Source organism: Aythya ferina (assembly GCF_964211825.1).
Source record: "Aythya ferina genome assembly, chromosome: 1".
In the NCBI taxonomy this organism is placed as follows: domain Eukaryota; kingdom Metazoa; phylum Chordata; class Aves; order Anseriformes; family Anatidae; genus Aythya; species Aythya ferina.
The window spans coordinates 197115929-197140834 of NC_140296.1; the positions used below are offsets into that span (position 1 = coordinate 197115929).

General features: G+C 37.9%; 1 long non-coding RNA gene across 2 annotated transcripts in view; it reads left to right on the plus strand.

Annotated features, from left to right (window-relative positions):
* LOC311444184 overlaps positions 1-24906 on the plus strand; it is a 114853-nt gene that overhangs the window by 4453 nt on the left and 85494 nt on the right. For both annotated transcript variants that reach the window (XR_014697694.1, XR_014697695.1), the window contains exon 2: positions 15347-15386. This is a non-coding gene — a long non-coding RNA (uncharacterized lncRNA). The remainder of the gene's footprint in view (positions 1-15346; positions 15387-24906) is intronic.

Below are 24906 nucleotides of genomic sequence, written 5' to 3' on the forward strand. Positions count from 1 at the left end.
TAGTTGACCATGTGCCAAATTAAAATTCAAGAGGGTTACTATCGAAAGTGTTTGATATATGCTAATGTTTCAGGATCCTTTCACTGTAATGTCATCTTAGACTTCAGCAGTGTATCACCCTGCTCCTGAATTCCCCCAAATTGAACGTGTCCATAATCCTGAAGCAATGTGTTTGTGTTAGGGCAGCTCTGTCAATTATAATATCAGTCTGTAGCATGCTATTATGACTTTATGGTCTTACATGTCCTGAGAGAGTACAGCCATGGTTTAACAAGCTGCCTCTTTTTCTGCAGTCCTGTGGGCCATTTGCTTGAATGCAGAGAGTGGAAAGGGGATGCTAGGGGAATGAGAAGAACAACACATTAACCTTCTCCATGCCTTGGTTAGTCCTGGACTCTGAGCACAGAGCTATGACTCCAGTCTGAATCTAAAGAAAGAGCAACTTTTGTGATCTACTCACCACTGCTTTGAAGGCCATTTTACTTAATTAGAAAAATGCACCCAAATTATATCCAGATCACTGACATCATATGTTACCCCTAGTTGCCCCATAGAAAAGGAAAACATCATTAAGCATAAACTCTCTTCACAAATGCTATCCTGTCATCAGTTATTTCATGCAATGTTATCTTTCTTTCCTCCCTATTTACCTAATGACTTGGCGTTGTTATTTATACTACTTCAATGTTGATTTATCCTACCACCATATGTTCACTCACGTTAGATTTGATGATAATGATCTTTTGTGGTATATGCACTTTCATGCATTAATTATTGCCAAGATTCAGATGCTTGGCTTTCAGAAATAAAAAAGCAAGTTCTTTGTACTTTTTTATCATTCAGAAGCACGGACTCCTTTTGCAAAAGGAGGAGAAAAAAAAATTTTGTTTATGAGAATTAATCTTTAAATAAGCATAAAACTACAGAAGAAATAAGGAGGGTAAAGAAAAAAAAATCTGTTAATCGTTCCCCATTTCTAAAAATTTGCTTTTGTATTTCTGACTGCTGTCACTGTCATATAATTTCAGAGGATATTTGAATAGATAGATTACAGAACCTATGATGGGAAGAAAACATCCAGACAGATCTGTATATACTTAACACTGAAAAGCAACTTCATTCTTCACTGATACTTAACTGCTATAACTCTTATATATGGTGTATTACTCTATACTAATATTTTAGGAATCATATGCCAGCTGTCTGATACAGTGGTCAAAGTGTTCTTTTGTTGGATGGAAATTCATAACTGATGATATTCAAGGGTTTTCTGTATTCTGCGTTCATTGCCTTTTGCAGGATGGAATGCCAGAAATGAAGATTTTGGCTCTAGAGATGAGGATGCTCTTAGCATTAATTCACTTTCGGAGGACACAGAAAAGCTTTTGACCAATGTTTGTTTTAATAATCCCATCAATCCTGTTCTTTAGAAGAACACATCTGAAATGAAAGCTGTAGAAAACCACTTATTTTCTGACTTTCCCTTGGAACGAGCAAGAACTCTTCGTTTTGGCTGGTCACACATTTCTGAAGAATTTGATTTGTATTGAAAAGTTTGGCTCCTTATGATATTTCCTGGGATTGCTCTGAATTAGAATTACTCTGAAGCAGTCATCAGAACTGCTTGTCCTGCAGTATCCTTGATGAGTCTCTTTCCTTCACTGAGCTAGCATTAAACAACCTGTCTTTTGTATAGAAGACTGCAGGTTGCATCAGAACATATATATTAGCATCCTGATGCTGGAAACTGTACCCTCACAAGAGAGGAATCAAAGCTGCAAGGATTAATTAAGCAACTGAAACACCTGCCTCATTTTTATCTATAGAGGAAGTTTAGAGAGGAAAGTGTCTGTCAGTCAAATCCCAAATTTAATTATGAAACAGTTTAGATAATCTAGTTTTGATCCACTAGCTGAGCTTAAAAGCATGTGGAAATATTTTGATTTCACGTAACTGAAATAAAAATATTTTTCTTTACAGAAATAGGGCATTTCAAGCCCCAACAAGAAAATGCTAACACCTTATCTTTTGTTTGATTTCAAAGTATAAAATTAACCATGGAAATGGAATCGGGTTGTAAAGGGTTTAATTTTGCAAATCTTAAAAAGGAAGTGTTTGAAAAATTGTAAAAATTGTAAATTTAAATTTGCATGTCAGGGCTGAAGGTGTTCAAAGATTCGGTGAAAGTATCTATTGCTATTTAGCCTCCCTGAAGCTGCAATTTTTGATAAATATTTATCTCCTTATTTATTTATTTATTTATAATAAGAGCTACCCATAATAAATTTTATAAGGACTGGAAACTTTACTACAACTACAAACGTGGCAATAACTAGTACTTTTTTTTTTTTTTTTTTTTTTTTTTAGGGATAAAGAATAGAATCTCTTTGATCATCAAATAAAAAAAATCATCTTCTAAGGATACTATGTGCATCCGTTCTTTCAGTTATGGCCTGCAATGCTGTGTTTTATGCACTTAAATTACCATTGTAACTAAGAGTAAGCATGATCTACTAAACTTCTAGTATAATATAACTGCACCTATCTTATACCAAATGTTTAAGTGCTTAGAATCAGTGCGTTTAATCTTTCTGATTTCATCATTTTTAACTTGTCTGCTGGCAGGAGTAGGAAATGCTGTCTTTTGTGTGCATGTTGTGTGCATGTGACAAGGGTTTGGTAGCAGTGGGGCTGCAGGGGTGGCCTCTGTGAGCAGAGCTCAGCAGCTGCCCCATGTCACATCAGAGCCAGCTCCAGATGGCTCCAAAAGGGACCCGTCACTGGCCAGAGCCAAGCCAGTAAGCAACACTGGTTGTGTCTTTAGGAAAAAGAAAAAATAAGAAAGTGAAAAAAAATGCTGCACAACAGCAGCTGGGAGAGTGAGGAGTGAGAAAGTGCTTTGCAGACACCAAGGTCTTTGCAGGAGGGCGGGAGGTACTCCAGGCACAGAGCAGCAGTTCCCCTGCAGCCTGTGGAGAGTCCCCTGGTGGAGCAGGCTGTCCCCCTGCACCCATGGGTCCCACATGGAGCAGATCTCCACGCTGCAGCCAATGGAGGAGCCCCCGGTGGAGCAGGTGGATGTGGCCTGGAGGAGGCTGCGGCCCATGGAGAGCCCCCGCAGGAGCAGGTCCCGGGCCGGAGCTGCAACCCGTGGAGAGGAGCCCAAGCAGGAGCAGGGGGGAGCTGCAACCCGTGGGAAACCCGTGCTGGAGCAGTTTGCTCCTGGGGGATAGACCCCATGGTACAGAGCCATGTGGGAGCAGTTCCTGAAGAGCTGCTGCCTGTGGGCAGCCCCTGCAGGCTCAGTTCGGGAAGGACAGCGTTCCGTGGGAGGGACCCCATGTGGAGCAGGGACAGAGAGTGACCATGAAGGAGTGGTGGAGATGAAGTGTTTGGGACTGACCGCAGCCCCCCACCCTCCCCCTCCATTCCCTAAGGAGCCCCCTGTGCTCCTTAGGCAGAGGAGGGAGAAGCAGGTTGAGGGGAAGGTGTTCTTAGTTTGCTTTTAGTTTCTCACTGCTGTAATCTGCTAGTGATAGGCAATAAATTATGTAAATCTACCTACACTGAATCTGTTTTGCCCATGAGGGTAACTGGTGAGTGATCTCCTTGTTTTTATTTCAACCCTTGAGCTCCTTGCATCCTATTTTCTCCACTTTTTTTCTTTGAGGAAGGGCAGTAAGAGAGTGTTTGTGGTGCAATTGAGCTCCCCATCAGGGTAAAAGCACTTCAGTGTAAGATGAGAGTTCAACTTCAGAACTGCTAAAAAGCCCATGCAATCATGCAATGTGTGTCTCTGAAAGGGAAGGGGGGAACCATCAACGTCTGTTGTTGGGATTATCAGGAATCCCCACCCAGATCCATCCAAAAGAAAAGTGTTTCTCAACAGTCTGAGAAAATGTATGTGCTGTATATTTTACTGCACAGAAACACGGGTCTGACAGCCTGCAGGATGGTAATGTTCAGATGTGGAGCTGTACCTCAGGTCTTCCATCTTCATCAATAAAATCAAACTGCTGCAGAGCTGGAGGGCCCTGTGGAGCTGTGTTTTCTCCCTCCAAAGCAGCTCACATGCAGCATAACCTACAAGCTAGGTAGGCTTGAACTGGAAAGACATGCCCACACCAAAATGGCCTTGAGAAAATGACTTCATCCTTGAAAAATACATGAATTCAAGCATTTTGCTAGATTCAAAGGAAGGTTGTTTTCAAATATACCTGGAGTTTTGGAGGCTGGAAGGTCTAGTATTTGAAGAGCCATTTGCAATAACACTTTTGGAACTGACTTCTGGATGACTCTTTTATTCCGCAAAACCTGCAGGAGAGTTCCTCTGTCTATCCTAGGGACAGGAAGTATGGAAAAAATACCCTCAAGTATGATAACCAGGCCACACATAAGCATGAATGTACCTAAAAAAAAGTTTTAATGTGCACAATATTTTACAGATATTTTAAATCAGGCATGACATTTTAACTTTTGTGCTGTTGGTATCATTTGTCAGATTTTTTTTTTCACCTCTCCATTTAACCAATGCAGAGAGGTGTTGAAAACCTTTTATAAAAAGAAGTGTGTGTCATATCACTTGGACGATGATCTGGATTTTCTTTTAGAATCTAATCAAACAACTGCAGTTATAGCTCTGTTCATTACCTGAATAGATAACAAGCATGCCCTTCAGCCATTGCTGCACTTGCATATTTGAAACATACATATTGACAATTGTAAGATATGTTAGAATACTCATAATGAACAAAAAGCCTGATCGAAAAAGTGGGTGGTACCCTATTCAGCGAGGTGTTACACGCACTTAATCAATAGGGCATGGAGGAGGGAGGTCATTTTTATTTCCTAAATTATATTGTTAATTTATATGTGAATCAGACATTCATTAGCATTTAAATACTTTCTGACATTTAAGACACTCCCCTATTTCCATGAGGTTTTGACACAGTTTCATTGAATATCTTTTTATAACCTGAATCTATAAATTTGTTTTAACCATTTCTACGTATTCTGTCAGCTGTGGGCGAACTGTCAAAAATTTAGAGGCTTGTTTTTATTTAAGCACTCAAATGCACACATATATGAGGATCATATGCCCTGGTTTGGACCTGAACAAGGCATTTGCAGTTACATTTTTTAGAAGCAGATAACAAACACTCTGGAGTGGCTGGTGTGAAAACTTCTGCAATAATGGCTGCTGCAAGCAGCTTCCAAAGCCAAGTAGGCAAGCAGAAAAATGATATAAAAAATACTGCGTCTGCCTTAAAAATACAATACTGTGTCTGCCTTAAAGGCTAGAAACTGAAGAAGGAAAGTTTTGAGTCCCCAGAGATCAGGGAGGAAGCCTGCAGTAGACTACTTGAATGTTAAAACTTCTATTTCTAGATGCCTCATCCCAGGTGTGAAAGCACTCTTTATGCTGATTTGAATTTTACTGGGAGAGCTGAAACTCATAATAGAAAGCAAGTAAAGTCATAGATAGGAAAATGACAGGCTCAGCCTTTTTATCTGGATTCAATTGCATATTTTGGACCTGATTTCTATTTCAAGGCCATTTATTACATAAATCAAAAAAACTTTTCTGGATATCCTACTAGAACCTGAAGAGGTACTGTTCTACCAGTTGCCCTGTTAATATCTGGGTTTATGAAAGAGTGTGAAATGTCCAGCTGTTTTAAAGATCATCTGGGATTTCTTCATGTTATTTCAATCTGTTGAACTGTTTATACTTTGTAAAAACATCAGTTTCTACTTAAAGCTGTATCTAAATACATGTGAAGGCTTCTGTCACGGTTGGTCCATGACATCTAGTACTTGGTTTACAAGAGTAGAGCCCAAGGTCTGCTACCACATCCCTGCGTTTAGCATATGGATATATGGATAGTTTGCAGGAGGAACAAAAAGAAACAAAAGAAGCATACATGTATTCTTTTGTTTTATAGGGAAGGACAAAGAAAACAGCTATGGCATAATAGACCTTGAAGTACATCAGCTGCAGCATCTCTTGAGAAAGACTTCATCATGTTTCCTCCCATCAGCTACCCAGCTGTCCCTTGCCTTGCTACAGCTGCATGAATAAAGGATTTTTTTTTTCTTTTTCTATCCTGAAAAGTTCTGAAAAAAACAAACAAAACAAAAAAAAGCACCTTTTGAGGTCAAGCCAAGACTAATTTTAGCTTGATGGTTAATGAAAATTGTTGTTTAATTTTTTTAAACAACAAAAAAGCACTTAAGCAGAACATTACTTTTGACTGGGAGTAAAACATTTAGTTTTCAAGCTTTCTGCTCTTTAGAAATGTTGTTATGAAAAACATTTTGAATAGTGAAAAAAGTGAAGATTTCTATTTTTTTTTTTCTCAGTATATTTCCAGTCTCAGACCTATATGAAGTTTTTCACCTGTGTTTTAATGCAATTGTGAATAAATCACTGCATGTTCGTGAAATCTTGCAAGTGTTCCCACAATTATGTCTTCCTTTGAAAATAATGCAATATATCAGCCACATGTTGATTTTATTCCTGGTTCACTTATCTGTGCTGTGTTTCTGACTAGCCCAGTAACTGAAATTTTCTTCCAAAACCAATCCCTCCACCCCCTTATTTTTGAGTAGGAAATAAATAAATAAATAAATAAATAAACACCAAATCCTTCAGCTTTCAGGATCTCAGAATAAAACCATTCATCCTCTGTATTCAGTCAGTAATAGGCAATTTTTGGTTCAGCTCTTGACCTTTTCCCTTCTGTAACTGAAAGTTTTGGGTCCTGAAATTTCTGCAATGCCTTGGTGGTCTTTTGCCCTGTGACTTGCTCATCTTCCAAGTCCTAAAACCAGCTGCCTAAAGAAAGGGGGAGATTATCAAAGTGGGTAACTGAATTTCCTTAAATAATTTTTAAATTCCCTATGTAAGAACACAAATGTAACTCAGACACTGTAAGACAGCATTAAAGACTTATTTTTTCTGAAAAGGCTTTAAAGCTTAAACAAACAAACAAACAAACATTAAAATAGACTAAGGAGCTGAATCTTCCCTTATTCTCCATAAATGAGCATTACCCAGGATTTGCTTCCAATCCCACTGCTGGGCTTTTGTAGTTTCCTGCATTTCAAATAAAGCCTGTCTTGCCCATTTTCTTCAGGTGAGGAGCTGTGCATGCCAGTGTTGGCTTTTCTATCATCCTTATTATTCTTATATGAAGCAGCTGTTACCTCTTTCTGAGTAGCAAGCAGGTTGCCAGACAGCCTGAGGGGCTAACCATCTGACATCCATATTTTGTTCTCAATAGGTCCATGACTCATGCTTTCAGGGGAATACAGTCGTAGATAGGTTTTGCCTCCTTTTGTGCGGATGATAGATGCAGTTTCATTTCCTACCACAGCTGGACAACCAGGATGGTTGCATTTTGTTTTCAAACAAAACTCAAGCAAAACTGTTTTGCTGCACTTTCATTAGTTTGTAACATGCGCTCAAGGAACATTACACAAATTTCCCTTTAGATCCTTAAAATGAAATCAATTACTTAAAGACAGTTTAGTTTAGGAATAAGAAAAAATGAATAAGAAGGAGATTCCTAGTGAAGGCTTCTAACATCATGGTTTATGGTAGGGGGAGAAAAGGATGTTATTATTTGTATTGTAGTGGTGCCCATGTGCCTCAACATGTGGATGCTGCAAGTTCCTTGTTCTCCAGGACAGCCTACTGTCTTGGCAAGAAAAGTGTTGTGTGGGAAGCAGACTAGAAGGGTGAAGTGATGTGCTCTGGGGCAGTCTGCAAAGCCAAGTGTAAGCAACCACCTTTTATTTCACTTGCCTCAGGTTGACTGCCTAGAAAAATATTTTTCAAGGAAAAGTTGAAAAAATTAAAGCCCTGACAATCCTAACAAAAAGATAATTGAAATCTGTAGAGGAACCAACAGAAAGAACCTTTTTTCGGGGAGCATTTTCCAGCCTTTTTTCTTTTTTTTCTTTTTTTTTTTCCCTCAGTTTCATGCAAGTTCCTCAATTCTTGTCAATACTTCAGATCCGTATCTCTATCTCTTAATTTATTATTCTCAAAAATCATATTTATATCAAGGCAACTAAAATCACCCCTTCCTTTACTGATTTTTTCTCCTCTACTTAATCCCTTCCCATGTTTTCACTTTCTCTCCTATACACTATGTACATTCCTTGACCTTGAAACATTCCTTTGTGCTCTGAATTATAGAGTCTATGTATTGTTACAAATTGGCATAAGCAGTGTATAAGAGGTAAATTCCATTGATGAATTGATTCTGAAGGTACCCTCTTTGACTTATGAGCTATGCACATTAAAGAAGAGACAAGGAATGTTTTTGACTTTCAGTGCACCCAACTCTGTTCATATGACTGAACTGCTCTGAATCACAGCCAGCTGTGGGATGGCGAGTTCAACACTGATATATTGAAAATGAAAGAATGAAGCTGCCTCAACAGTTCATCTGTAGATTAAATTACAAAAATAGAAATAAATCACCATAAACAAATCACTGTAAATAATAAGATAATTTAAAGCATTGTCAGGTCCATTTGATTATTTTAAAATTGTATTAATTGGGAAATGAAAACTTAATAATGACTGCTATTTTAATACAGGCTCACATTTACACATCCACCCTGCTTCTGTGTATCTCCCACTTTCCCACTGTGTCAGAAGAATGAGTGGGCTTATTTGGAGTCTTAGGGTAAAAAAAAATAACCATTTCTCTTCTTTTCTCCACATCCCAGCTGTACATTTGCACTTGGAATAATTTTTCTGAGCTTCAGCAAAGCAGATATTTGGAAAATAGATACTTCACTCCCTATATCATCTTCTTCCCTGAGCAGACACACATTCTCAGCCCTTTTTTTGAGTTATGATTAATGCATTTGTTTAAAAATATTGAGTGCCTCTTCTATCAGCCTCTCAGCTATAATTTAGAACCCTCTTCTTCACTTCAGACAATGGTATTTATTGTGAAGTAGATTCAACATTGTGTAAATCAGAGGAGTTTTAAAAGATAGCTTTTTTTTAGCATAGCTTTTTGCACCAAAAACCCCAAGTTCTTGGGATGTTCTGATCAAAACCATCACTTATTTTTCAGTCCAACCATAGTGCAGCCAAAGCATAACCTAGCATTGATGCTAGATAGCTCTATTTTGAATTATATGATTTCCTAGAGAATGCTTTTTTGGTCAGTGTTCAATGAACTCTGTCCAGTGGCTGCATAAACAGTTTCTTTGGTATGAACCTGGGTATGTGAATGGGATAGGATTGCAATGAGACTGATAGTGTCTGCTTAGGGAAAGAGGATTAAAGGTTCTCTGCTGGGACTAGATCCTAGAGAAAAAAAGCTTCCTTAATGACAAGCTTAAGGGGCTGATAAATCCATAACATAGCTATGGGCTATTAGTTGACAATTATGTTTCACCATCCACAAGTTAAGTGTGGAAGATTCTGATTCAAAGATAGTGGAGACGTCCATTGATTTTAGTACAATTTGCACGCATCTCAAGATAACTGGGTCTCCAGAACTCCAGGAAATAGCACCAAAACAAACTATTTAAAATGGAGGGAAAAAGGTGCTTACAAGAGTGAACTAAAAAAGAAAGGAAAATGGAAACAAGTGCAAGTGATCCAGAAACCAAAGGTTTGAGCCCAAATTCTTGATACTTCATGCTATTTACCTATTTACCATAACCTATTGATGTGGTCTCTGCATCAGAAGTCTGTTTACATTGTAAAGTCTAGAAAGTAACTGAAGATTCTCATTTTTATCTATGTCACAAATGGATTGCATAAAAATAAGTCAAAACTTTGGAGTTCACTGTTCAGATTTGCTTCCCTGATTTTTATTTCTTCCCCTCATTCTTTCAAACTACAGTTGATGTGAATTTACTGCAGCAAAGTCACAAAAAGAAAAACAAATCAAAACAAAACAAAATCACTCACATGACCCTATATGATTTTTTTTTTTTTTTTTTTTTTTTTTTGGATTATTTCTTGCTCTTTAATTTTATGGGATGATTTGTCATTCTGTCATAGTGGAGATCACGGGAAGACCCAATGAGTCCAAATTTGTCATTCTGATCTCTGTTGTATGTGAGAACACTGTCAGTCTGCAATAGATGTTACTTGATTGGTATTTTTTGAGAGAATACTTTATACTTTTCTAGCATCCTCTGTTATTAAACTCTCTAAAACATTTACAGTAGTTTAGCTTCTGAAAGAAAATGCATGTCTTGTAATGCCCTGGAAATTAATAAAATTGAAAACTGAAAAAGACAAAAGCAGCAGCTGTGAGCTGTGGTCTGCGGTTTGCTGGGGACTCCCCGAAGCATGACATGCAGACATGCCAGAAAGGGCTCTTGTTCTTCTGGATAGTTGACATGTGTTCTACACTGGAAAACTGATGCAGGGAGACTGAGCAGATATGCAACTTGTTACCCTGTGGTGTATCCAGCTAACACAGTGGGTGAACAGCTTCTGACTGAACAGCAAGGTTTTGCTTAGGTAAGTTCTGTAGTTTTGAAGAAGTCTGTGATGCATGTTCTAGAAGTTATTGTATTTATTGTATTTTTCTATCATTCGTGTAACTGCCTTTCTCAGCCCCCCAAAGTAATAAGAAGAATGAAATTCTGGGATCCAGACAAAGGCTCTTAATAATTTTCATACATGATAGCTATACATAAAGAGGGGTTTTGTATTACGCTAATAGGTGAGGCTAAAAACATATCACCTGGCAGGGATATATTATTTTCACTGCTCAGCACAATGCTCAGCACTATAAATTGAGTGATTAGCACATCAGTGAGGAAAAAGATAACAGTAAATGCAAATGTCCTTACAGCTCAAGTGGCAACAACTGTGGGTTAGTGCCTTTTTCTTTGCTTATGAGAGGCACCATCCGAGTATATTCATTGGCATGTAAATACATTCATGACATTATTATAATGACATTCTGTGACAGTTTGTTTGTCTGGAAGCGCTGAATACAGTATTTTAAATACTCATTAAAGAAACGATATGACAGCTCTCCCCCTTGCCTGGTAGTTAGAGCACTGTTCTTGCTCTGGGAAACCTTGGTTTGAGCAAGGAAGGTAGACATTCATTATGAATTTCTGAGACAGGTTCTCTCTTCCCTTCATCAGGCTGTGCAGTAGAGCAAAACAGGTCTCTTTTAAGTACCCCTTAGTATTAAGTACAAAAATATTTACTGAGACAGAGTGGGGGAAAAAAACCTCATGGTCTTTGACTATGAACAGGAGAAAAAAGGTTTTCTGGAGTTCCATTCCCTTTGCCAATTTATATTTCTACAGCTGGAGCTCCCCAACCTGCTCTGAATGCTAGCACAATTACACAGAGGCTGTGGATTTAAATCTTGTTCAGACAGAGGATACAAATCTGAATTTCTGCAGTGAATACCTTAACTACTGGCATTTTCAATAAAATAGGGTGCTTCCTCTTGTTTTTTTTTTTTTTTTTTTTTTTTTTTTTTTTTTTTTAATTTATTTTAAAAGTACTCAACAATGCTATTTATTTATCTATTTATTTATTATTTTAATTCAGTCAAAGGAAATATTTAACTTGACAAAACTGTTTTGATTTGTTTGTTTCTTTTTAGAAGATTGCTCTTTATTCCTCTCTCTATCTCCCACATTTCATGTATGCCTGAACTTAAATTCTTCCAATTTCTTTTAATGGATCTGAGGTTTTGAATAAAGTGAGGTGTTCATTTCTGTTCCCTAGGACTGATCTTGGACCTCATAATCTGAGAAAATGTGGTAGAGACTGCATTAAATTGGCAACATCAGTAGTAATCATTAAAATCAAATACATGTTTGTGGCAATCCCCAGCAATGTGAGCAACCTGATTCAGAAAGGAGCAGATTTGAAGTGCTTGTGTTGTGCCTCAGAAATGACAGTGATGAAGCCATTGGCTACTGCATACAGAAGTCACAAATCCCTGTTCATGAGATCTGCTAGCCCAGGTGGAGCCATTCTTTGCATCTCTGTGTTCATCTGAAGTTACCTGCTTTGCTTCAGTGTGTAATGGTGATTTAAATGTCTCATGTTTGCTTCTTTGGTTTCCTTGATTGTAGGCAAGCAGGTTGCACAGTCACATACAGATTGTGAAACAACTGTGCATTTGCTCAGTAAGCTCTCTCCTCTGGGTTTGTTAATGAATCACATTTCATGATTTGTGACAATGCTTTGTTTTGGGAAAGCTATATCCTGCTTCCTGGTGTGAATTACCAACTCTCTCTTCCCTCTGATGGAAAGAAAAACAGCAGCACTTAGAGCTACTCTGATCCTCCATGGACTATCAGATACGGTTTAGGGAGGTTCTTTATGTTCTCTTCATTCTTTCCCAGATACATAAAAAAGATTAGGGAGTCCTAAATTTGTCATAGGATTAATTCCAAAGGAGGATTTCTCAACATAAATACTAATATCAACCAGCATTATTCTTTCTCTGAAGAGAACAATGTCTGTAAAGGCAAAATAGAAACATGAGCTTCCTCATTTTTGAGGGATCCCAAGGAGAGACTGAGTTGATCTAACAGTAAGCTGTATCTAAATCTTTCTCCAGTGGCTGCAGAAGAAAGTAGGCACATACTACTTTATTGCATGCCTAAACTTTCCCACACATTTCACACCCGACTTAAACACATAAAATAGATGTGAATAATACCAAAAAGTGGCAACTGTGTAACGTGAACAGTCTCGTTTAGCAATCAAGACTCCTTAAAACAGCCTCTTGAATACATGCACACTGTGAGCTGTTTTGTTACATTGTATATACGGTGTATTCTATGTTAATATTTCTTCCATTCCTTTTATAATTCTTTATTATTTAATGCTGTATATGTGATATAATATTGTGTGCTATATGACATTGATAATATTCAATATAATTAACAAAAGAAAAACTACGCTGAAAAGGAAAAGAGACTTAGTCAATGTAATAGTTACATTACTTGAAATAACACCAAGACATTTCTAACCAAGTGTAAGCTGACATTCTATTGAGAGAAATCCTTTCACACAGAAAGACAATAGAGACCTGATGCATCTTGGTATAAACTTCAGACAAACAAAACAAAACAGAACAAAACAAAAAAAAACAGACAAGCAAACAAAACCCACTATATTTATAGGCTTCATATTTGCAAAAGATTTGTTATCATTTCATTAGAATTTGTGAATAAAGCATAAATGAACGGTGATTCCAAAAAATGTATGTTGATTGGATGGCTGGATTCTCTGATTGGTGCTGTTTCTGAAATTAATGCAAAAATCATTGTGATTGTTAGTTACGCATCAATATTCGATTAGTCTAAAAATTCTGAAATCATTTTTCCTCTTCATTTATGCTAATAGAGTATTTGTGAGCCCTGTGTCTTTGATGTCTATATTCATTTATGTAGATACAGGGACAGATAAAAATCCATCAATGCTGGATGTTAAATTTTTGACGAATTTTTGTGTATCTAACAGAGCACTCTTTCAAATAAATATATAATACAAAAATATATATATATAAAAAAAAAAAAATAGCTAAAAGTTAGGATTCTACAAATGCTACACAAGAAAGATCTAGTATATCTAAGGTGCCTGACTTATGACTTATGTGAATAGGGTCTTCCCCTGGAAGCCTCCAAAGACACTTATTTCTCTCCTTCACCTCTACAGGGAAGGTAGACACTTACGTTCGGAGTTTAGGACTAACTAGATAACTAGACAACAAAAAAGTCAGTATTGGTGAAGAGCTACCTTGGTGGTCTCTGATACACTTTTGTTATTTCCTTCTCTAATAAAAACAAATGTCAATATTTGTCCAATTAGTAAATGCCACTATTTTGAATAGTGACAAAAATACAATTTGGGTGCCATTCCATCTTGTGGAAATGTGATGGGAGGAAGTCATGAGGAAATTGTCATTTTTTGGTCAGGGCAGATGTTCATAGAGTTCATTTCATAGAGTTTAAGGCCAGAAAGGGCTGGAAGGCATGTCCTATGAGGAGAGGCTGAGTACTCTTTGCTAGTTTGAAGAAAAGGAGGCTGAGAGGTGACCTCATTGCTCTCCACAGCATCCTGAGGAGGGGAAATTGTGAGAGAGGTGCCGGTCTCTGCTCTCTGGTAACCAGTAATAGGACACGTGGGAATAGCACAAGGATGTGCCAGGGGAGGTTCATACTGGACATTAAGAAAAAATTCTTTACTGTGAGGGTGGTCACACACCTCTTCCTAGAGAGGTGGTTGATGCTCTATGCCTGTCAGTGTTTGAGAAACATTTGTATAATAATCCAGTAATCCAATAAACCCTTAATAATATGCTTTAATTTTTGTTTAGCTCTGAAATGATCAGGCAGCTGGACTTCATGATCTTGTAGGTCCCTTCCAATTAAACTAGATCATTCAGTTGAGTCTTCTGCATGTTGAATACCATTTAATTTTACTTTTACCTCTCTTTTTATCCCAGTGACATACGACTGCTTAAACCATATATTTATCTTCCCATTCTTGCTGTGTATTAACAGACTTAGAGGATATTGACATCAATGTATGTGTCTGTATGTGGCTTTTGTTCTCTACGACCCTCTATAACACACCTTACCTTGACAATACACCTGAGAAAGACACTTAAAAGTTTTTGCAAACAGAATTCTTGAAAGGGGGATTTATTCATTGTCCTAAACTGCTAAAAATGTAAGCTCTGTGTAAAGCTGTTATTTTGTGGTAATGAAACTGTAAGTATGAACATTTTTTTTATCCAATTATAAAGTAGCGAATTGGGATATTCAAGACAGCTTGCTTTTCCTTATTTGAGAAGATATGACTAAATCATATCTTTCTGGAGACTGTTAAATTCCCAGGGGATACTCTAGGGTAGGGTTTTGATCTCTTCTCTCACATTGCCTCACCTCATGAAAGACATACACTAATTTGTACAAGTCTGATCAGACTCTAAATTTCAGGCTAGCTCAGGTTGTCTCTGGAATAAGGATGCTCACTAGTGCTTGGAAAGAAAGGTAGAGAGACAAGCACTCCTAACTTCCAAGATGTGATAATAGAACTGTGTACAATAATGTGAACAATAAATATGTATTTCATGCAAACAGATTGGCCTTGAGGGCAAATGGACACAAAATAATATGCTCAATAAGGTGACAGTGAAGTATTTTCAGGGGAGATGTTTCAGTGGCTTCTACATAAAAGAATATATTGAATCTGGAATATTTGTATGTCAGGTAACAACATATGGGTTGTGCGTACTTTTCTAATTACCAAATCACACTAGACTTAACAATTATTCTCCACCTTTCTCTGCCTGATATTCTGCAGATGACTCATCTACAGCCCTGGAACTAAAAGGTGAAGGAAGGTGAGTGCTTTCCTTTCTGCCAGGAGAGTTTGACCAGGATGCAGAGATTTCCCTGTGCACACAGAAAGGTCTGCTTTTACACACGCATGGCTTTTGTGGTAATGTGATTTTGGCTCTGCCTTACTGATATAACACATATCCTTGATATAATGATGAGCTCACAGGCTGTTATTAATTGAATGTAATTAAAAGTAATTTGTTCTGAAATGGTGATACAACCAATATTAGACAAAAAGCTTCTTTGGGGCTAGAAGTAGTGGTTTGTGATAGGATGAGTAGCTAGGGTTTATTTTTTACATTCAGCATATATAGAACTTATACATACCCTAAAAGTAGTCATCAAAACAATTTTACTTCATTTTCTCATGTTAATTATTTGCTGTTGAAGTATTTTCAATCCTGAGACTGAAAGAGTCTGGGACAAAATTCAAAGAAATAGACTATTGGTAAAGTAAAGAGTAAATCTGACTATTAAAACAAAAAGTAAAGAAAAAAAAGGGGGTGTGTGGGGGGAAGATGCTTTATTACTATAGATATGACCAGCAGTTGAAAATGTCTACTGTGCTTTTATAAATAAAGGAAAAAAAAAAAAGTCTCACTAAATAAAAAGATTTGTTTGTGGTTCTGACAAAGCTTGCATTTTGTCGGTATCTCTGGAAGCATCTGTTCATGGGTACTTACACAGCTCCTCTATCACCACAATCTGTGTATACCTTGCAAACACTAATGAGCACTGAATTTATTCTCTCTAATTTACAGGGTCTCTGAACTGTCTGCAGCATTTTTGTTGCTACCTTCATCCTAACATAATTTGTTGGTTAAAAGTTTCTGAACCTACATTTTATTTTTTTATTTTTCTCTACCCCAATAACTGATCTTGAGTCTTCATTCAAGATTTCTTTAATTAATCTGGGATTCAACATACAATGTCTGTTCTAGTCTCCTCACAAACTGACCTCACAAAATGCTAAATCAGAAGTGAACTCATTAACATTCAGAACCACCACAGACGAACAAAGGAGGAACATTACAGAAAATAAGAGGAAAGATATTAAAAGAAGAGCATTGTGGGAAGGAGGACAAGGAAAATAATTTCTTAAGTGGACTGGAGAGAAGAAATAGGTTAAGGAGGCTACTCTGTATCAGAACATCTTTGTAACAATCCATCATTTGGCAGACAGAATGAGATTGCCTGTAATTTTTAATTTATTTATTTTTTTTTAGCTTGAATGCAAGGAGTCATTGAGAAGCATATTTAAACAGGATGAAAAGCATACACGTACACAAAAACAATGCACGTAGCTGATGTCATCATCTTAATGGACGTGCAATGAACTGGTACGGTTTTCTTCAGCATAAAATTGCCAATGTTTTGAATCTTTTTTATTTTTACTTAATGGTATTTTTCTCCTTCTTCCTAAACCAAACATCTTAGCAGGCTTTCAGCTCACTGACATGTTGTAACAGTCTCCATCATTAAAACAGTTTGGTAGCACTACTTATCATAGCACCTGTGATGTTCTAAGGAATGTCTAGGACTACACAGTCTTGAACTCAGTTATTTGGCTGGGAAAGAAAAGAAAGTGAGAATCAACATAATTAATACCTCATGGTATTAAATGAGTAATTTGATTAATGACTAAAGACTAATTTTAGTTGTTTGGGCAAGGGAACATTGCAGGAGTACATTGTACACAAAGTATTCTACTTAGCTAAGTTAGGGAGTGGAGTTGTTTTAAAAATAAAACAGCCTAGTTGCTAAGATATTCATCAAGGAGGTGACAGGAAGTCTGAATTCCAGATTCCTGTTCTCAGAATTATTTTTACTTTTACCCAATGATTTCTTAATATGAAATGTATAAACAGTGTTGGGAACAGTTACCAGAGTTCAGGACTTCCCTGCTGAGGTCAATGACCTAAAGACCACATTAGGCTATCTGTAGAAGGTGTAGGGATTTTTGATATATGTACTTTTTTTTTTTTTTTTTTGCCTTTTTCCTCCTTTCCATTTTGTTCCTATGCATCTTACTTTGTTAGTAGATCCAATTTCAGCAAGAGGGGTGAAAGGTGACACACTGAAGCCATATGGTTGATAAAGCCTTTTGGGGGATGCAAATTATATGCATTTGACTCTTAAACTAAAGATAGATAGGAGTTTAAGGCACTGATGTTTGATACCTAATACAGATAGCTGGCACCACTGATTCATCTTGCCCTGATTTGAATGAAGGGGCTTCTGGCTACTATAACTTGTATTTTATTTGATATTATCATAATATGCCCTGTTTAACTGAATTAATTTCTCTTTATGACAAAATTACTCATCTGTTTGACCAAAGGAAAGCAGTAGATGTAATTTTTAGATTTCAACAAAGCTTTCAATATTGTTAATCACTGTATCCTTCTAGAAAAAAATGTCCAGCATACAGCTAGACAAATACACAATATGATAAGTGAACAATTGGCTGACAAATCTGTCTCAAAGGGTTATAGTAAATGGGTTACATCAGGCTGGCAGTCACAAGTGGGGTTCCACAGGGCTCCATTTTAGGGCTGGTTCTCTTCAACGTTTTTATAAATTATCTAGACACAGACCTCAATTGCATACTAAGTGAGTTTGCAGTAGACACTAAATTAGGAGAAGCTGTTGACTCCATCGAGGGTAGAGATGTCTTGCAGAGAGATGTTGACAAACTGGTGTGTTAAGCAATCCCCAACCTAATGAAATTTAAGAAGAGTAGGTGCTGGATTCTGCACATGGGATAGGACAACCCTAGCTATATGCACAGACTGGGAGATGAGAGGCTGGAGAACAGCCCCACAGAAGGGGATTTGCAAGTTGTGGTTGATGGTAACCAGGGCAAGCAGGCGATCAGGCCCAGTCAGCATGGGTTTATGAAAGGCAGATCCTGCTTGACGAACCTGATCTCCTTCTATGACAAAGTGACGCACTGGGTGGACGAAGGAAAGGCTGTGGATGTGGTCTACCTTGACTTCAGCAAGGCTTTTGACATCGTCTCCCACAGCATTCTCCTCAAGAAACTGGCTGCTCTTGGCTTGGACTGGCGCACGCTTCATTGGGTTAGAAACTGGCTGGATAGCCGGGCCCAAAGAGTCGTGGTAAATGGAGCCAAGTCCAGTTGGAGGCCAGTCAGTAGTGGCGTCCCCCAGGGCTCGGTGCTGGGGCCGGTCCTCTTTCATATCTTCATTGATGATCTGGACGAGGGCATTGAGTGCACCCTCAGTAAGTTTGCAGATGACACCAAGCTATGCGCGTGTGTCGATCTGCTTGAGGGTAGGAAGGCTCTGCAGGAGGATCTGGATAGGCTGCACCGATGGGCTGAGGTCAACTGCATGAAGTTCAACAAGGCCAAGTGCCGGGGCCTGCACCTGGGGCGCAATAACCCCAAGCAGAGCTACAGGCTGGGAGATGAGTGGTTGGAGAGCTGCCAGTCAGAAAAGGACCTGGGAGTGATGGTGGATAGTCAGCTGAATATGAGCCAGCAGTGTGCTCAGGTGGCCAAGAAGGCCAACAGCATCCTGGCTTGCATAAGAAACTGTGACCAGCAGGGCTAGGGAGGTGATCATCCCCCTGTACTCAGCTCTGGTGAGGCCGCACCTCGAGTACTGTGTTCAGTTTTGGGCCCCTCGCTACAAGAAGGACATGGAGGTGCTTGAGCGGGTGCAGAGAAGGGCGACGAAGCTGGTGAGGGGCCTGGAGAAGAAGTCCTACGAGGAGCGGCTGAGGGAGCTGGGCTTGTTCAGCCTGGAGAAAAGGAGGCTCAGGGGCGATCTTATTGCTCTTTACAGATACCTTAAAGGAGGCTGTAGTGAGGTGGGGATTGGTCTGTTCTCCCACGTGCCTGGTGACAGGACGAGGGGGAATGGGCTAAAGTTGCGCCAGGGGAGTTTTAGCTTAGATGTTAGGAAGAACTTCTTTACCGAAAGAGTTGTTAGACACTGGAACAGGCTGCCCAGGAAAGTGGTGGAGTCACCATCCCTGAAAGTCTTTAAAAGACGTTTAGATGTAGAGCTTAGGGATATGGTTTAGTGGGGACTGTTAGCGTTAGATCAGAGGTTTGACTCAATGATCTTGAGGTCTCTTCCAACCTAGAAATTCTGTGATTCTGTGATTCTGTGATTCTGTAAGTTGAGTATAAGCAGTGTGCTGTGGCAGCCAGGAGGGCCAACTGTACCCTGGGGTGCATCAGGCACAACATTGCTTTGCAGTCAAGCTGGTGCAGCCTCACTTTGAGTAGTATGTGCAGTCTTAGGTGACACACTATAAAAATTATATAAAACTACTAGAGAGTGTCCAAAGAAGGACTTAACAAATGGTGAAAGGTCTAGAGGGGCTGAGGTCCCTTGGTTTGTTCAGCCCAGAGAAGAGGAGACTGAGGGGAGGCCTCACGGTGGTCTGCAGCTTCCTCATGAGGTGAGCAGAGAGGCAGATGCTGATCTCTTCTCTCCGGTGACCAATTATAGGACTCAAATGAACATCATGAAGCTGCATCAGGGGAGATTCAGGCTGGGTGTTAGGAAAAGGTTCTGCACCAAGAGGGTGGTCGAGCACTGCAACAGGCTGCCCAGGATAGTGATCACTATCTTTTGTAGATAGGAATTTAGGGTTTAGATGTTTAAGCTGGTACAAGTTGTATTTCCCTATATGAGGCCTTTTTCATGTCTGGCTTGTGGACAAATACAGTCCTAAAACTGTATTCTCATGGTAACTCTGTCTTAACAGTAGATGATTTCATGCTCTTGTCATAAAATTATTAATATATTGTTTTCTTTGAAGCCACAAGTAGCTGTTGGGTAGAGGGAAAAGAAAGGAACAGATTGCCTGAAACTCTAACTGAAATAAGCCAAAATATCCCTGTCGTTCAGTACTGTGGCTAGTTTATCTTTATATTATTTATTTCCAAACGTCCATACCTTTTCATAAAACTGAATTGGGAAAGATTTAGGCTGGACTTGAAATATATAAAGTGAACAACTGTGGGTGAATGTTTTTGTTATTCCCAGAGGAAAATGCTCAAGCCACATTTTGGAATTTCTCTCTTGGGGCCAATTATGTAAAGGGCATCTACTCTATGTTTCAGAGGCTACAAAATTATCAGTTGCCAAGATTGCTTAAATGTTCAAAGGAGGTTCTGCACATGTGTTTGTGTTAAGTTTCAGTGTTCATGAGTACATTAATTCAAAGAAGGGCTGAGTCACTTTTAAAGTTATATCCCTTGTCCTTCATGTATAGCAGATTGGCTTTGCAATTCTCTAACAGGCATTTTAAGTCTCCTCAAAGAAGCACATGATATACATTAATAAATGTCTGTGGTAGTCTGATACACTCAAAAAGGATATAGGAAAATGGACCAGCATGAAAAGGAGTCCAAGAAAAAAAGACCCAACAGTGTTCTGTACTGATTTGGTCTCCTTGGAGTGAATATGGCTGTCATCATCTCTCCTGTAGAAAATAAGCATTAAAAAAGCCAGCTGGCAATTATTTCTCAGGATCTTATTTATAGTACAAAGGGATTTTCTTTCTAAAGCACTGTTACTCTTTTTTCAAAACATTTTGTTACATTTGTGCATTAGCTTTTGAAAAATCATAGGAAAGAACCATAATTGCTAATTAGAAAGCTGTTACAGAGACATTAATGAAACTCCTACTTTTTTTTTTTTTTTTTTTAATGCAGAGAATTGATGGGATTTTTTCCTAAGTAGACACAGTTCTCAGACAGATTCATTAACTGGTCTCTAACATCCACAATACAGTTAATGAGCAGAACATACATACCATTTATTCAGCTATATCTAGTGATATTTACTCATTTAGGCAAAAGGATACACATTAAATATAGTTATTATATGAAAGTTCTATTTTTAGTAGAGTTGGAAGTTAAACTTTGGAAGAGATTGTCAGCTTGTTTCATAAATTCACCTTCATTTCATAAATTCTTTATCACTTGACTTTTTTCAGAATATAGACTAAATAAATCTTTATCGTGCTTAAATTCAATATACCAGATATTTGGGAAAAATCATACTGTTTCCTGTTGAAAAATCATACTATTTCTTGTTGACTATGCAGAATGTCAAATTGCATGATCACAACTGTGCCTTCAGCCCTTTACATTTTCAAGTAAACTCTAAATAGCTAGGTGAATAATACTATACAACTAACAAGTTTTGAGTATAGGGTGACATATGCAACTATAATTTAGACATTGGAACAGGCTGCCCAGGGAAGTGGTGGAGTCACCATCCCTGGAAGTCTTTAAAAGACGTTTAGATGTAGAGCTTAGGGATATGGGTTAGTGGGGACTGTTAGCGTTAGGTCAGAGGTTGGACTCGATGATCTTGAGGTCTCTTCCAACCTAGAAATTCTGTGATTCTGTGATTCTGTGATATATGTTATATGCAATTTTATGTCAAAAGTTGGCATGGTGAGTCAAACCTTAGATGTTGTTAACCATAACAGCTGTAAATATTAAACTAAATTTTATCAGCCAGGGTATTGCCTCTACTTTTTATTTTTTATTTATTTTTTTTTAAGTTTATTTGTTATGCTGTGATAAATTTTCATCATAGGTAAATTTTCATCATAGATAATAGATCAGATATACTGTGCAGATTGATGATTAGTAGTCAACCCATGCATTATGTTTTGTGTTCACTGTAATAAACCTATAAGTATATATTTTAATATATGGTATTGGGCTCTGTGGCTCTACAGTAGTCTACTAAATTTGTTCCAAAAAGGGTTCCAAAAAGGGATTCAGACAGGAGGAAGGTGGTCCCAATAAAGTATATCACAACATTACTACAGCACTAGTCTGTGGTGTGTCCATGAAGAACATTCTTTTGCTCTTTACTTCTAGAGGTATAGCTGTTTTGCAAAGTAAATGAGAAGAGATTAAAGGGAATGTAAAGCTTTTTGGAGCTGGGTGCTGGAAAAAGGATGAAGAGGGGTTAAAGGAGAGTGTTCAGGTTTTCGAGACAAGGTGAAGAGCAAATAAGAAATCAAATTGTTAGACTTCTGTGAAACTGGTACACTGATGGATAGGAGGTTTCTGTGGCTCTGTGGCTCTTGGTCCAGCTATTGGAGAGACTGAACCTGTATTCCTGAGGGACACACTCATTCACAGCACACAGTGTCTTATAAGAAACACACACCACCCATACAAATGTGAACATTGGGGATAGCCTGAAGGACTGTATCTATATGCAAGGAAAATTTAACTGTAGGGGTGGAGAGTGGCATACCTATATGATTTTTCTTCATTTTTTATGCTTTGCACTTTAGACCAAAGAGAGATGTAACTTCACAGAAGCTATTTCACTTTGCATAGTAGAATTATTGTTATGAAAACACAATACAGAAATGAAATACCTATAATAACTTTAAATTTCTTAAACGTAGTACCTGAGTGTTTAGGGGTAGAAAAAGGGTAGGTCTGAAAGTTCTCCCAGCCCATACAATCCTAGAATCAGCTCACCATGTTGCTCCATTGAGAATGACCCACCATTTTAATGCTCTGGTGGGACTATGGGCACTGAAAGCTGTTAGTACTCTAGTAAATAGTATTAATGAATCAACAAAAACTGAAAGTATTACTTAAGCAAAACTGTCAAAAATAGCAGCTATTTTTATACCAGTGACACCTAGCAATATTAATCAAAAAAATAACACATTATAGAGCATAAACAGCTGAGATATCTTTAAAATCTCACTTTGGTTCCAGCAGCTGTCTAAAAATCTTAGACTTCCCATAAAGTCTTGACCTATGGAGCATAAAAAATGAAATGTTGTGCAAAAAGTTTTATCTTCCATACAACCTGAGTTATCTTTGTTTCCACTTGAAGTCACTATAGCACACATATGCACTTTTTTTTTCTTTTTCTTTTGTTTGATTGATCAAATGAGGTCTGAACAATTCATAACTCAGTACAGATAAAGGGAAGCTAAAAATACCACTAGTCCTGAAAGCACACACATTTGATTCTGAAAGGTGTGACTTCAAAGTGTCGAGTGAATCAACTCAGTTCTTAAGGTTACTGAACTCTGTTAGCTCTATTCCTTAGTATTAACTCAAAGTAAAAGGTGCAAAAAATTAAGTTGATAAGAACAGGGTTTTAATGGGTTCAAACTTTCACCCATGGATTTCTGTTGCTCACAGAAATGGGTTAACATTTTCAACAGTAACTGCTAACTTCAAATATTGCAAATTTTGATTGCCTAATTTTTGAGACTGTTTAATGATGCTTATTCTTTACAGAATGCACTGGAAACTTGTTTTCTAATGATTTGGCTACTTTAGATATGATGTGTTAACAACTTTTTTTTTTTTTTTTTAATGTTATTTTCTTTCCCATTACTAACATTTCCATGTAGAGGTAAAGTTGCCATCACTTTTGTGGTTTGATCTGCACAGTCTTAATGGATATGTGTACTATTAGATATGCCTATCATATGTTCAGATCTCTCTTCTAATACAAGGTAATGGCCAGATAGTACCATTGATTACTAAGAAGAATTGTCCATTGATTTCACTCGACTGTCTGCTGGAAAATCAATAAAATAATGTGGCCTAACATTCACTGAAAAAAAAAATCTACAGCACATTTTATTTGGAATATAACTGACCCTGTAGGGAAGACTCCATGGTGTTCTCTGCATTGGGGTATTTTACATGCCTGTTCATTCTGAAATGACTAAATGTGAAATCCATTAGCACTCGAGTATGGAAAATAATGCAACACACACAGGGGGTCTAGTTCACTCTCTCCTGCCTTGTGTCACCAGTTACGCTGGTGTAAAGTGGGTATGAAAAACTACTACTCCATTTTGTTTTTTTCTTTATTATCACTGCAATAAATGGATTCGCCATGTGTGTTACACATCATGAAAGTATTTTTAAAGCTTCATGCTATTTCTAAGCTTGTTTTATAGAGGAGATAGCATTTCTGAAATATACTCCTGCTGTATCATTCCTGTTAGCAATTATGAGACCAAAAATCAGCTCCAAAGTATCTGCCTTTTATTACATGATCTTAACATTAATCCACACCTAAACAGAAAGCATGGTCCAACTCTGAGGGGATTGGCCCTCACATTTGCATAGCCAAGTTCAGTTTTCTATTTTTGTGTAATTTGTGCAATGCCACTAACACCATACAAAGCAATTTTCTATAGAAGTGCTATGCCAGCCCAATCTAAGCTGATTTTTTTGAAGCCTGCAGAGATGTGAATTTGAACCCTGGAAGTTGTGTGACTTCTTTTTAGTCTATATGTAATAATTACCCATGGATCTTGCCATACTTGAATGTCACTGCACAGTCAAACACCATCTCAGTTGTCTGAGCTTCACTCCCTTTTGTGGAATGGACTTAATAATATTTCCTATCTGACAGTGGTACTGGGAGGAAAAATACATTTAAGACTGTAAAATGCCAAGTGTGTTGAAAATCCTTGGAATACTTATTTATAGTAATTTTTTTGTATTAACTTGATATATCA